The sequence below is a fragment of the Clytia hemisphaerica genome, unplaced genomic scaffold, assembly GCF_902728285.1.
Source record: "Clytia hemisphaerica strain Z4C2 unplaced genomic scaffold, Clytia hemisphaerica genome assembly, whole genome shotgun sequence".
Lineage (NCBI taxonomy): Eukaryota > Metazoa > Cnidaria > Hydrozoa > Leptothecata > Clytiidae > Clytia > Clytia hemisphaerica.
The window spans coordinates 409,135-422,724 of NW_027104293.1; the positions used below are offsets into that span (position 1 = coordinate 409,135).

The 13,590-nt window shown below is 36.2% G+C and overlaps 1 protein-coding gene across 2 annotated transcripts in view; it reads right to left on the minus strand.

Moving 5' to 3' along the window:
- Positions 1 to 11,130, minus strand: part of LOC136817150 (kinesin-like protein KIF21A) — a 63,263-nt gene extending 52,133 nt beyond the window's left edge. For both annotated transcript variants that reach the window (XM_067073485.1, XM_067073487.1), the window contains exon 1: positions 11,086 to 11,130. The gene's annotated coding sequence lies outside the window, so the exon portion shown is untranslated. The remainder of the gene's footprint in view (positions 1 to 11,085) is intronic.
- Positions 11,131 to 13,590: the final 2,460 nt, after the last annotated feature.

Consider the following 13,590-nt stretch of genomic DNA (forward strand, 5'->3'; position numbering starts at 1 on the left):
TGAAAATACTGCCAGAAAAGTGTTGATGTCATCGGAAAACGCCCTAACTGTCAAATTTTTGCCTTAAAATGCCATTACTTGGCACCAGGGGTTCGAAACTTAACAAATGACCCCATTTTCTTTACATACTAGGTTTCTAATCAAGAAAGTTCTAGATTATTAAAAACCAGAAAAATAGAATCACAGAACTATACTGTTATTTTCACAATAAGAATTCTTACTTCAATGAATGACCTGATCTGATCCTGAATAAATGGGATTTTATGCCTAAAGGAACGAATGCAGACAATATAAAATATACAACCAGGGTATCTGAACTGACCTCAAGGCTACTATGCAAAGAATAATACTTATATAAAGATTGATAAAACATAATCTATTACTTAATTGATTTTAATAGCCTGCAAACCACCTAACGACAACAAAATCAAGATCATTTTAAATAAATAAAGCATGCTTGTAATTCAATGGAGAAACTTACTCAATGAACGTTTAAACATATTATTCTCTAGCATTAAATTTAAAAAACAAGGAAGTAAACATAATTGAGGTTTTATATTCTTTTTTTGTGAGCCCCAGCCAGCTGGCACTTATTTTAAACTAAATCTTTTCGTTATTTGTTTTCTTATATTTTCACATTAAATTTACCCTATTATTTTTTTTTACTTTTTTATAAAATTGATAAATAAAAACTTAACTATTCTTACTTTTTTTCTAACCAAATTGTTCTTATAAAATTGTTTTGATGTAAATAAAGAGTGAAATGATCATAATAAAAGACTTTTTAAAGAAAATACTGTGAAATGAAGTAGAAATAAATAATTATCCATTTCTGCATGGCTAATGCATTATCATATTGCTGGAAATAATGTAAACCCATAGCCATAGACCACCTGAAACAAAGTAGTTTCTACAGACTGAAAAATCAGAATTTGTCTAAACAGGTACTATCTTCACTTTCTTTATGTAGGAATAAACTTTATATATACATGATTTTCTCTCAAAAAGTTGATTTCATTGGACATGCCTTCCATCCAAGCTAGCGTTTTATGGATAGATAGATAGATAGATAGAGTCAATATTTTACGTGGATAGCCCAGTAATTTAGGACTTTTGACAGTCTTTCGATTGTTTTCACGGGGTCCACAGCCAGCCGGCTCGGCTATCTATGAACTGAACAGAACATTGGAAGGAGCGGGGGTTTGAGCCGCGAATCCCTGGTTTGCGACGCTGACGCCTTTGACCACTTGGCCATCGCTCCTCATCGCTCGACTCGCTCCTTTTTTTATTTCCTTTATCAGAACTGTTAAAGCTTGGGTTTTGTTTGCTAAAGCTGAAAAATGAAAATTAAATTTGTGCTAACTACACTGAACAAAGGCAGTCGATATTTTAGAAAGGCAGGGTAGCGTCTGTAAGTGGTCAAAAAGGGCACTTTTTCTACTTTTTTCCACTAAAAAGGCTGTTTTAACCAAAATTTTAGTGAATTCAGGAGGGGCAGTGTCTGATAACCGGATGCTAAAAGGGCTTGAAAAATGGCCTGATTGGTGACCAAATCAATAGTATTGTATTGCAGGCAAGAATTTCATGTTTATTGAATCACTTGACTATCATAATCATCAAACCCTAACCTAACAGACTGGCTAACCAGGAAGCCCGTTGGAAAATAACACCTAGTAATCTAATAACATTCATTCATAACTTCATAATTGGGTAAAGGCCACATTTTTGGTACACCTGTCCCTTCCGTTACGCTAAAAAAATTTCATCCTCAAAATTGCTTAAAACCTATTTATTTGGATGTGTATATACCTCTATGATGATAATCAAGTATGTGCTCCTCTATATTACCTTTTTGCAGAACTGTAGTACCCTAGAAGTTGTTGTGGTTGATTTTTTTCTCATTTTCAACCAATAACTAAAAACTTGTTTTTTCTACAAAAAAGAGACACTCATAACATAAGACTAAAGTTACTCTTAAAATGTTTCTACAAAGTGTTTTAACCAATTCCTAATCGTTTTTCATGAATTTACATTTTCGGGTTGGAGGGGTAGCCTAATTTGCGTAACGGAAGGGACAACTTTCAAATTTTTAATTAACATCTTTACTAGGAAAAAACTTGTTTCAATCAAAAGATGGGCCAAATTGAAAAGTCCCGTTCCTGTCACGGAAGGAAATCAGAGCCTTTTTTGGTCTTTTTTTGAAAAATGGTAAAATGAATGAAAATAGTATTAGTCCTGAATTAAAGCCTTCATAGTACTACTACTTCCAAAGCAAAATAAATTTCATAAAAGTTTTTCCTCGTTGAATAATTGAACTTTGAAGGTTCTGTCACGGAAGGAACGCAGCGAAGACATTAAAAAAGACAAAAGTATGCTGATTCAGATTCCTGTGAATTTAAAGAGAATTTTAAAACCAAAATACCACCAGAAGAAACTTATGTCTATCTGCTTGTCATTGAAAAAAGAACTGAGTAAAAAAAATTAATTTCAATGGCTACAGGCCTTTGCAACTGAGAAAGGTCAGTGTCACGGAAGGACACCGTCACGGAAGGAAAAAATTCCTATTTTTCAAAATCAGCAATAGCGTAAGAAATGTTGACTGAAACTAGTGAAGTGACACATCATATCATGAATCATAGCCATTTTTACTATTCAGCTCATTTCAAAACCTTGGAACTGTATTTTTATTGTTCAATTATAATGGTGATAATAATTAGGAAATTTTACAGGAAAGATTATATTTTTTAAGCAAAAAACGTAAAAACCCGACCTTGCAAGCCAGTGAGCTACTTCCAAAGGCTCTAATTAGCATATTTCCATGGTGCTGAAGCGATTTAGAGGATTTAGAACCAGCTAGGAGCAGTAGTTTTGCCAGAAAACTGGTTTTTAGGCCTCAAGAGCCGCTTGGGCTTTACGCTGTAAGCTTACAGCGCTGTACTGGAGCCTTAGTTTTAAGCTTATTCTGAGCTCCATACAGGGCTGAGCTGGTTCCCAATGGTCACAAACCTTGAAGGACACTCCCCTGCAATGGACTAGACCCATTGAAGTCCAGCGAAGGGGGTAGAACCGACGAATTTTCACTAAAATAGCTTAAAACGCTTAAAAAGCTCTATTTAAGCGTTTTTAAGCAAAAAACGTAAAAACGCAACCTTACAAGCGAGTGAGCTACTTCCAAAGGCTCTAATTAGCACATTTCCATGGTGCTGAAGCGATTTTGAGCGTTTAGAACCCGCTGGGAACAGTAGTTTTGCCAGAAAACAGGTTTTTAGGCCTCCAGAGCCGCCTGGGCCTACACTGTAAGCTTACAGTGCTGTACTGGAGCCTTAGTTAAGCTTATTCTGAGCTCCATACAGGGTTGAGCTGGTTCCCAATGGTTCTAAACCTTGTAGGACACTCTCCTGCAATAAATTAGACCCATTGAAGTCCAAGATTTCTAAAAATAACAAGATATTTTTAATCTGTCACGGAAGGACAAGGTGAAAGTGTCACGGAAGGACAATAATTTCAGACCTTGTAAGTGAATATGAAGGAGGTTGCTTTGGAATGTAATTTCATTTTTTGTTAGGGGGTACCAATAGTTAGAACTTGCAATAATATCAAGAATAGTGGACTTGCACAAAACTGGTGAAAAAACTTTTTGACTTGAAATTGTCACGGAAGGAATTCGATATTTGAAAAAAAGTTTCTGCTTGCAGTACTTTTTTGTTGTTCGACTTATTTCAAAATGAATAAACCTATTAAACTAACTAGGGTATGTACTTGTTTTAAAACAACATTTCATTTTTGATTAATCATTTTATTATTCAAAAGAAGGTCCATTATATTTTAACACTTGTCCTTCCGTGACAAACCTCACTAGTTGTGTCTCGATAAAATCACCTGCTTACAGAGTCTAAAAGTGCGACTCGGTTGATTTAAAAGTTGAAATTGGAAAATTTAAGGGTTATTTAAATAAAAAATCACAGTTACTTATTTTGTTTGTAAGATTTTTGATTTTGTGTTTTGGTTGACGACTTTTCAATTTGGCCCAGATAGTTTGAATTTTAATAATAGTCAAATATGATCTTTTAACCTAAAATGATAGAACTAACCAGAACTAACTATATAAACTTACAAATACTCCTAAAAATTGTAAATATTAGGTATAGAATAAGCGTAACGGAAGGGACAAATTTTCTGAAAAATTTTCAAAATTTGAAAATAGCTCTGTTTTGGGCCATTCAAGCCACATCCCAAGTTTTAGATGATCCCTAAAATTTAGGTGACCCACTGTAGGTGACCCCTGAAACCGAAAATGTGACTTGCATTTCAGTTTTTCTTTAAAATTTTATATTGAGCATTCAAAAAAGAAGACGCGAAAACGCGCCCTATGGAGCCTAAGGGTTAATGAGACCCCTGGTAAAATTTTTTATGGTCAAAACAACTTCGAATAACTCCTAATTGTCATTTTCAGGTATTTTGAGCAGTTTGGAGTCTTCAAAAAAAATCAAAAATTTTTGGTTAACCCTTTGAGCTCGCAGTAGTTTTGAAAATTTTGAAAAGTTTCAATGATTTTTTTTTGAAATTCGAAACTTCAAAATGGTGTAAAAGCTTACGTAGCTTTTGATTCAGACACTCGTTTTTGTACCAACCTTTGGAAAGGTAATTCTATACTCTTTCAAAAAGCATTGGGTTTAATCCCCTTTAAATCAAGTCCTAGGGAGCTGAGACCCAAGCTTTGGGACTTGGTATTTTGGCTGTTTCAGGACGCGAAAACACGTCCTATGGAGCCTAAGGGTTAATGAGACCCCTAGTAAAGATTTTTTATGGTCAAAACAACTTCGAATAACTCCTAATTGTCATTTTCAGGTATTTTGAGCAGTTTGGAGTCTTCAAAAAAAATCAAAATTTTGAAAAATTTCAATGATTTTTTTTGAAATTTGAAATTTTAAAATGGCGTAAAAGCTTGTAGCTTTTGATTCAGACACTCGTTTTGGTACCATTGGAAAGGTAATTTTATACTCTTTCAAAAACATTTGGTTTCTTGCCCTTTAAATAAAGTCCTAGGGAGACGGGACCCCAGCTTTAGGACTTGGTATTTTGGCTGTTTCAGGACGCGAAAACGCGTCCTATGGAGCCTAAGGGTTAAGAGATAAAAAGAAGTCATTGTAGTGTAGCAAATGTGAGAACAGTCTACAATAGGTCTTTCAACAATGCAATAACTTCAGATATCTTGGCTTTGAAGAAAGAAACACTATAATGAACATCCAAGTCCATGTAACACTCCCTTTTAAAAAAGGCGTAACGGAAGGGACATCCATAACGGAAGGGACATCAAATTTTCCAAGGAGATAACTCCCACCACATCGTTAAAATAAAGTTTAAATGTACCTGCAAGTAAGAAGTCTAATGAGGGTAGTAGTCAACCAAAAGGAAAAGTTTTTTAAGTCGAAGATTTGAGATGCTGTTCAATTTAATGTTTGCGTAACGGAAGGGACAAAACCAAGGCACATTTCCAATGGGAAGGACTGTCAATGAAAAAACATGTCAAAAATAGAGGATAATGGTTTGCAAATTGAATTTGGAGTAATCCCAACTTTTTGGTAACTTGTGAGAATTTAACATAAACTATAGCTATTTGACAAAGATTTTCTTGAAAATGAATTTGCGTAACGGAAGGGACAAGATCAGAGTCGCAAAACATGCTTTTTAGAAAAATGCAAAACCTGAGCAACAGTGAAAAAAGTATTTACTCAAAATATTGTGAAAACTCGCTCCTATCAATATTAGGTGGTCTGAAAAAAATTGAAAGTGAATATTTTATCCCAGTTGAAGAAAAAACAATTTTGAATCTTATTTTTTTTGCATTTTTCGTAGAAAAATGTGAAATTTAGACTTCTGCAGGGTCTGTAAGAGGAAAGAATGTCCTATTGCTGGCCAAACTCTGATCGTAAGGGCACTTTCTACCCCAGATCAATAATCAATTGGAAGTTTTGCAAGTTTAATGCTAATTTTCAAGATATGAGCAGTGAAAGTCAAAAGCGTAACGGAAGGGACAGGTGTACCAAAAATGTGGCCTTTACCCAATTTTGTCATAGACTCTTGCAACAAAACTTTCTCTCTGTTTGGAGGCTAAGAAAGTTTCTTTTGAGAAAGTAACCTCTCAATTGACAGTAAGTTGTAAAATAAACCCAACCTTCAAAATTCTGAGAATGGGTCATGACTGGTAGAGAAAATTAGAAAAAGTGCTTAAAACGGGCCTAAAATGGTAAATAACAGGGCCTGTAATAATGATCAAACATTGGACATTGTCAAACCCATTTTTTTTCAAGGCCCTGTTGATTTATTCATAATTGTATTCACTTGCTTTATTCACTCTCATATGGTACTTATGCACTCACTCGATATCTGATTTTCTGATAGCGTATTGGCAACCGGCGATGCTAAAGCTCTAAAGGAGTGGGCGAGACAAAGTGTAAACCTTCCACATTCAAATTTGTCCAATCTTTTAGTACTTCGTGCATAAAAGCAAAATAGATTAGACGTGAGAACAATGGTGCACTATAGAATAAAACAAGAGCGAAAAGAGATATTTTTATTTTGGATTTGTTTCATGGTGTTATTGTCCCCAGTCTTTGTCCGTTGAAATATCTGACATCTTACGATATTCTGTATTGTTTTCTCAGAAGTTTGAGCTTTAGATGGAGTATGACACTTGTTCTGGCAGAAATCCTAGAAAAAGCCTTTGTATGATCAAGTAACGCTTAGCCGATTGACAAACCTAACGAGATGAAGGGTGCACAACGCTGTCTCTGTCCATAGCGTCAACCCCCTGACTTTTGGGGGGTTACACCCAAAAAATGCAAATGAAAACCGGGAGCTAAAATACCTAGCCAAATATTTGGGGGGACCTGATATGTTTGGGGGTCTGGAATTTTAATGGCAAAGCTGGGGGCTGACTATTTCCTATTATTTTTCTTTATATATATCCAGTTATATCACCACGTTTTTACCCTAAAAAGAGAGAAAACACCCTAAAATTTTTGTTCTCGCTTTGCTTGCATTATTTCAAAACACATTTTTACTTAGGGGTCAGTCACAAATTGATTCTAGGTTAGAAGAACGTCAATTGACGTTTTAAAAGCTGACCCACCCACCCACACCCAAAAACGTCAAACACCTTGATATCCCTGAAAATCGATAAAAACTGCCTTCATTGCTGTTTCGTCAGCCATCTTGATTTTCACTACGGCTCGCATAGTTTATATTTGAAAAAAAAAAGAAACGGAGATAATTTCTAAACTTGTTCACAAAATTCACGTAATTAATTATCTCTGTAGTATGTAGCGACAGAAAGAACGGCCATCTGCAAAAATTCAAGGGCCGTTCGGGCCGTCAAACAAAGAAAAGACATTAGATGGTTTTCAAAACAACCGAAGCGATCAAACAGAAACATGGCGAGAAGTAATATTTGGCATGGAATGAAAAACCGATGTTTCTGAAAAACGTCAACAACCTTTAACCCACCCACCCATATACGTCAATTGACAGTTACATCAATATGCCTTCTTACCTGTCTTTAAAAATATAAATAACAGTAATCACGGAAAAGGACGCGAAAAAAAAAGACATAAGTGTGAGAACAGAGTAATCAAACTCGTTAGAAAAAGTACCATTAGAAGTCATAAAAAATAAACCTGAATAAATGCAATCGAAATTCCAGAGAATCCGCACTGGATTTGTGGAGACTTCAACCTTCCAGACATAGACTGGGAATCTAACACTATTGTCAGAAGCCAATACTCAAAACAATTAAACGAAGATTTCCTTGAAGCCTTCGATGCTCTAAATCTCAATCAGCTTGTTGACTTCACAACTCGGAAAAAAGCCATACTTGACCTAATTCTAACGAACCGACCTGGTCTTACTAACAAATGTGAGCCGTATGAAGGATTTGGTGACCATGAGACAGCTGTTATTGCTGATGTTTTCTGCCATCCCCAAAAATCGAAACCTATCCAACGCAAGATCTATGTTTGGCATCGGGCAAATATAGAAGGCCTTCAAAAGGATATGACTGAAGGTATACAAAACTTCTGCACAACAAACACTACAGAAACAGACATCGATAAATGTTGGGAAACGTTCAAGCAAATTATCTCGAATGCGCAGGACAAACATGTACCAACAAAGACCACATCTCAGCGTTTCAATCAACCCTGGTTTAACGTAGTATGCAAAAAGGCAGTTCGAAAAAAGTCAAGAAGATACCGAGTATACAAAAGAACTAAACTTGATAGAGACTGGAAAATATACCAGGAGGCAGCAAAATTGGCAAGAAAGACCTGCCAAAACGTATACAACACCTACATCAAAGAAAACATTTGCAATGATAAGAAAAATAGCAAGAAGTTCTTCTCATTTGTGAAATCCAAAAGAACAGACATTTGTGGTTTATCACCTCTCTTGGGTGAAAACAACGAAATCCATACCAAAGAGGAGGAACTAGCAGAGATTCTAAATAACCAATTCACAAGTGTCTTCACAGAAGATGATGGTACAACCCCAACACCATTAGGCCCTAAAGGAAAAAAGATCAATGACATCATTGTTACCAAAAACGGAGTCATAAAACTACTTAACGAATTGAATCCCTTTAAAGCTAGCGGTCCTGACGGAATCGGAGCCCGTATTCTAAAGGAATCAGCTGACCAAGTTGCTGACGGTCTCACCCTATTATTCAATGCATCATTAAAGCAAGGGAAAATACCCACTGATTGGAAACATGCTGTAGTCAGTCCAATCTTCAAAGGAGGAAACAAAAATAGGTCCAAAGCAGAAAATTATCGACCGATTAGCTTGACGTCTGTCACCTGCAAAGTTTTAGAACACATCGTTCATAGCCACATCATCAACCACCTCGAGGATAACAGCTGTCTTACAGATACTCAACATGGCTTTCGCAAGAAAAGATCGTGCGAGACCCAATTGCTTCAAACCATTGATACCCTCGCTAGAGCTATCAACAACAAAGAACAAGTTGACAGTATTTTACTTGATTTCAGTAAAGCCTTCGATAAGGTATGCCATCGTAAACTAATTATTAAACTTAAACATTATGGAGTACATGGCAACGTCCTAACTTGGGTTACAGACTTTCTATCTCATCGCACCCAATGTGTTGTTGTTCGTGGGAAATCCTCCAAAATTTCAAACGTCATTTCAGGTGTCCCCCAAGGAACTGTCCTCGGTCCACTGCTATTCTTAATCTATATAAATGACATGCCACTTGAAGTAAAATCGAAAATTGCGCTGTTTGCCGATGACGCATATCTTTACCGCTCAATACACACACAGGAAGACTGCGAAAAGCTTCAAAAAGACCTAGACGAATTGGTAAAATGGGAAAACAAATGGTCCATGGAGTTTCACCCAGACAAATGTTTTAACCTCAGAGTCACCAACAAACGAAAAATTCATGATAAAACCTATGAAATCCATGGTCAACAGCTCAAAACTGTTAACAAAGCTAAATATCTCGGTGTCGTAATTTCGAATAATCTCTCTTGGAAGAATCACATTGATCTTGCCACTTCCAAAGCAAATAACACCCGAATATTCTTTCAAAGGAACCTATCAATGGCAGACAAAGAAACACGTCTGAAGTGTTATAAAACTTTTATCAGACCAACGGTGGAATATGCCAACACTGTATGGGATCCCACTGAAAACCAATCCCTTACCCAGAAAATTGAAATGATTCAGAGAAAATCTATCCGCTGGATCTGTAGGGAATGGAGTTCAGAAGTCAGCCCAAACGATCTAAGGAAATCACTTAAACTCGAAACACTGGAAACAAGGAGATCCAAATCGAAATTGAAAATGTTATTTGATATTTTGTCAGGAAACAAATTCGTTGACAGCAGCATTCACCCAGCTAGACAGCGTTGTAAAAATGTGAAATATCAGCCCATTCTGGGCAGGATTAAATGCTATTCAAACTCATTCTTTCCATCTACCATCAAAATATGGAACAAATTACCAATTAGAACTGCAAATTTGAAAACTGAAAAAGAACTCAAAAATTCTATCGATAGCTTAATATTCTAGTGTACACTTAATCTGCGCCCGTTTTTCCACTGACTTTATGCTCATACTCATGTTTTTTGCTACATTATCCTCTAGCGACCAGCTGGACTCTTGTTTCACCTCGATTCTAGTTTGTGCTCTCCTTCAGCTTTTGAACACCTTTCTCATGTGACCCTGCTAATTGTGCGTCCCCTATTAGTGTACTATTTTTAACACACTTTTATTACTGTAATGTTTTTAACTTTTCTAAATTTTTATGAATTTTAATCTAATAAATCTAATTTAAAATTGTATAAACTACCTATTTATTCTAATTTTTTATATCTTTATCTTAGCTATTAAACCTTTTCATTTTTGTATTTTTACGTAGAATTTGCGAGATTAGGCATTTATTTGTCTTATGCAAATATAAAAACTAGTACTGCACATTATAGTCATTTTCACCCACAAAATAAAAGCCTTTTTACATCTTAAAACCTAATTTTGGTTTGCCTGAAAACCCATTACCGTGAGATCGGGTAACTTGCATAGTGGAGGCTAACATGCATAGCCCTCAAATGAATGACCAATCAAAGCAGCAAAACTTCAAAACAAATGAACCACCAGCTTCTGCTCGCAGCTCTCCTCTACCATTTTTGTTTTGACTTAACTTTGTATTTTTTAAAGGACCAGCCCAGGTCACTCATTTGAGGGCTATATGCATGTTATGTTAGCCTCCACTGAATTGATGCAAGTTACCCAACTTCACAGTAATTAGCAAGGTGTTCCCAAGAGGCATATCATCAAAATTTATTGTTTCATTTTATGTTTTTAACGAGGCGGCAACAAAGCTCTAGCAGCGCTTTCTACAAAAAAACAAAGGAGATGGATGTCCAGTCGCTTGTTCATGCCATGGTGTAAGGTAAGAAGAAAATAGGAAAAAAGTTATGGAAGTTTAAACGTATCCCCATAAATTGCACAGTTTCATAACGTTTTTTCATCATAGTATACCTGCCCAGCAATAATCAAAATTCTCACCTTGATTTCCCCACCAGTCCAGTGTTCGGCTGTTCTTTTTCCATGATTTTTTTATCACAACAAACATAGACCGCGCAGCGCCGCCATTAGATCGTGGCTACACTTACTTACTTAAAGAAAGTTTAGCTTCCAGATAAATTTGAATTCATTCTCAAGAACGTGTGACCAAGATAAAATTTAAGCCTGATTTTGAAGGTCGGCGGGAAAGTTTTTGCGACTGTTTTATTTTATTTTATTTTTATTATCTGATATTCCGATGGCGGATTACATTGGCGGCCGCCCACGCTAAAGTATCAGGTGGCGGGTGGTAGGGGTCAGAATAATTCACCGGAAATTTTTTAGTCTGAATCGCAGACCTCTATGACCTCTATAGATATACTTCCTATAAGAAACTTTTTTCGCTAGAGGATGAGCAGAAGCCTACGGAAATTTCGGCGTCGATCGAAATAGTTCCTCCGTCGGTGCAAGTTTCTTGGTCGGTGGAATAGTCATCCGGCCGGCCGGATGTTATCTGGCCGCCACCGCGGCGGAAAATTTTTGCATCTACTAGATGTCAGATAACTGTTTTTAAGGACCCAATGAGAGTATTGAGGCCTGTTGCTCTATGTCGTTAGCATGCAGTACATAAAGCGTATTTTGAAATTTCATTTTCCCAAAAAAATAGTTTTTTTGCCAAGGACGCCTGATGGCAAAACTGCGTGTGTCTGTTTAAAATTAAGCTTTAGACCCTCTAAAAGGATCATCTGTGCCAAATGCTTTTATCACTTCTTTCTGAAGTATTTTTGTGCTAACAGACCTAACTACTATAAGCAAGAGCGGCAGGGCCATGTTCCAAGAAATTTTGGTGGCAGCTATTAATCTCAAAACTTTAGAGGATTAGGGTGTAATTTTTTAAGTTTTTGAAACGTTGCCCTGGAGGCCTGACAGTTAATTGAGAAATAACACCATCTTCCCTAGACTGGAGTCGTTTATAATGCGTGTAATACTAATAATACCAATACTAATAATAATAATAATACGGGATTTAGTTTGTATAAACGACTGGAAGAATCCGGTGTTCCAGCCTTATAGATACAGGGGCTAGCTACGCAGAAACTTGCGTAGCGAGAAAACAATTTATCAAGCAACAACACACTCTCAAAACGAAATCAACTCAACTGAAAAACTTTCAATACACAAATCTACACATATTTTTTTTCTGAAGAATTATTTTGAGCAGGAAAAAATTATAATTGTAATATTGACACTTTTCTTTTGTTTGGAGTTAGTGCACAAAGGTTTCTAGACGACTAAAATTGTTCCATTCATTACTTTTTGCTTTATTTCTACTATGTATAAATTAGTCGTCTAGCTTGCTAGACTACATCTTCCCACAGACCCACTGAGAACCCTTCCCACTCGGGCAAGTTAAGGCCTGTGCAAAAAATTAACGAATCAAATAATACGTGACGGCCAGTTATTCCAGCCCCTTTTCGGGAAAATTTTTGGATTTTTCTCACCCGTCATATTAATGCCCAACCTCGTTCCCTGCGCATTATCAGCTTTTTTATGCTTACTGATAGCGCTAGATAATACCCTGGCATTGGCTGGTTTTCGAACGCGCAAGATTACGTAATTCAAAAACAAAACGTCAGATTTCATTCGTTCCTGGGTTTGAAACCATTGCATTGCAGTGTAACTTTGTAACGTCAGATTTTTTTATGACGTATTGTTTTGAGAAGTTCCCCCTCTGAGAGGGGGAACTCGCATCAGCCAACACCAGGGTATTCTCTGGCGTCAATCAGTAACGTAAATAAAGCCTGGGATACACGGGGACGAGGTTGATTAATGCCTTTTCAAAAAGTCCTGTGCCAAAAATTATGTTTCAGCCATTTTGGAAAAATTAAGGAAAACACTTTTTGCTGACGTCAGCAAAATTTTAAACTGCTAATACTCCTGGAATATTTATCCAAATGAGCTCAAATTTGGTACGAAGGTAGGGTTCATAAGTATCTCTCGTTTCCAAAAAATAAATTCTCAAAAAATTGATGACGTCAGCAAAAATCAACAATTTTCAGGAAAATTTTTTTTTGGAAATGAAAGATATTCATGAACCCTACCTATGTATGAAGTTTGAGCTCATTTCGATAAAAATTCCCGGAATTATTGGAATTTTAAATTTTGACGTCAAAAATATCCGTCATTTCCATGGCAACCAACACAAAAATCCAACAAATCATAAAACTCGTGACGGCCGATTGTTCCACCCCTTTTCTGGAAGAAATTTTAACTGAGTTATGTTCCTCATATTAATACCTTTCCAAAAAGTCCTGGGCCAAAAATTCTGTTTCAGCCATTTTGGGAAAATTAACTTAAGGCTTAAGAAAAAACACTTTTTGCTGACGTCAGCAAAAATTTAAATTGCTAATAACTCCTGGAATATTTATCAAAATGAACTGAAATTTGGTACGTTGGTTTTAATAAATATCTTTTATTTCCAAAAAGAAACTTTCCAAAAAATTGATG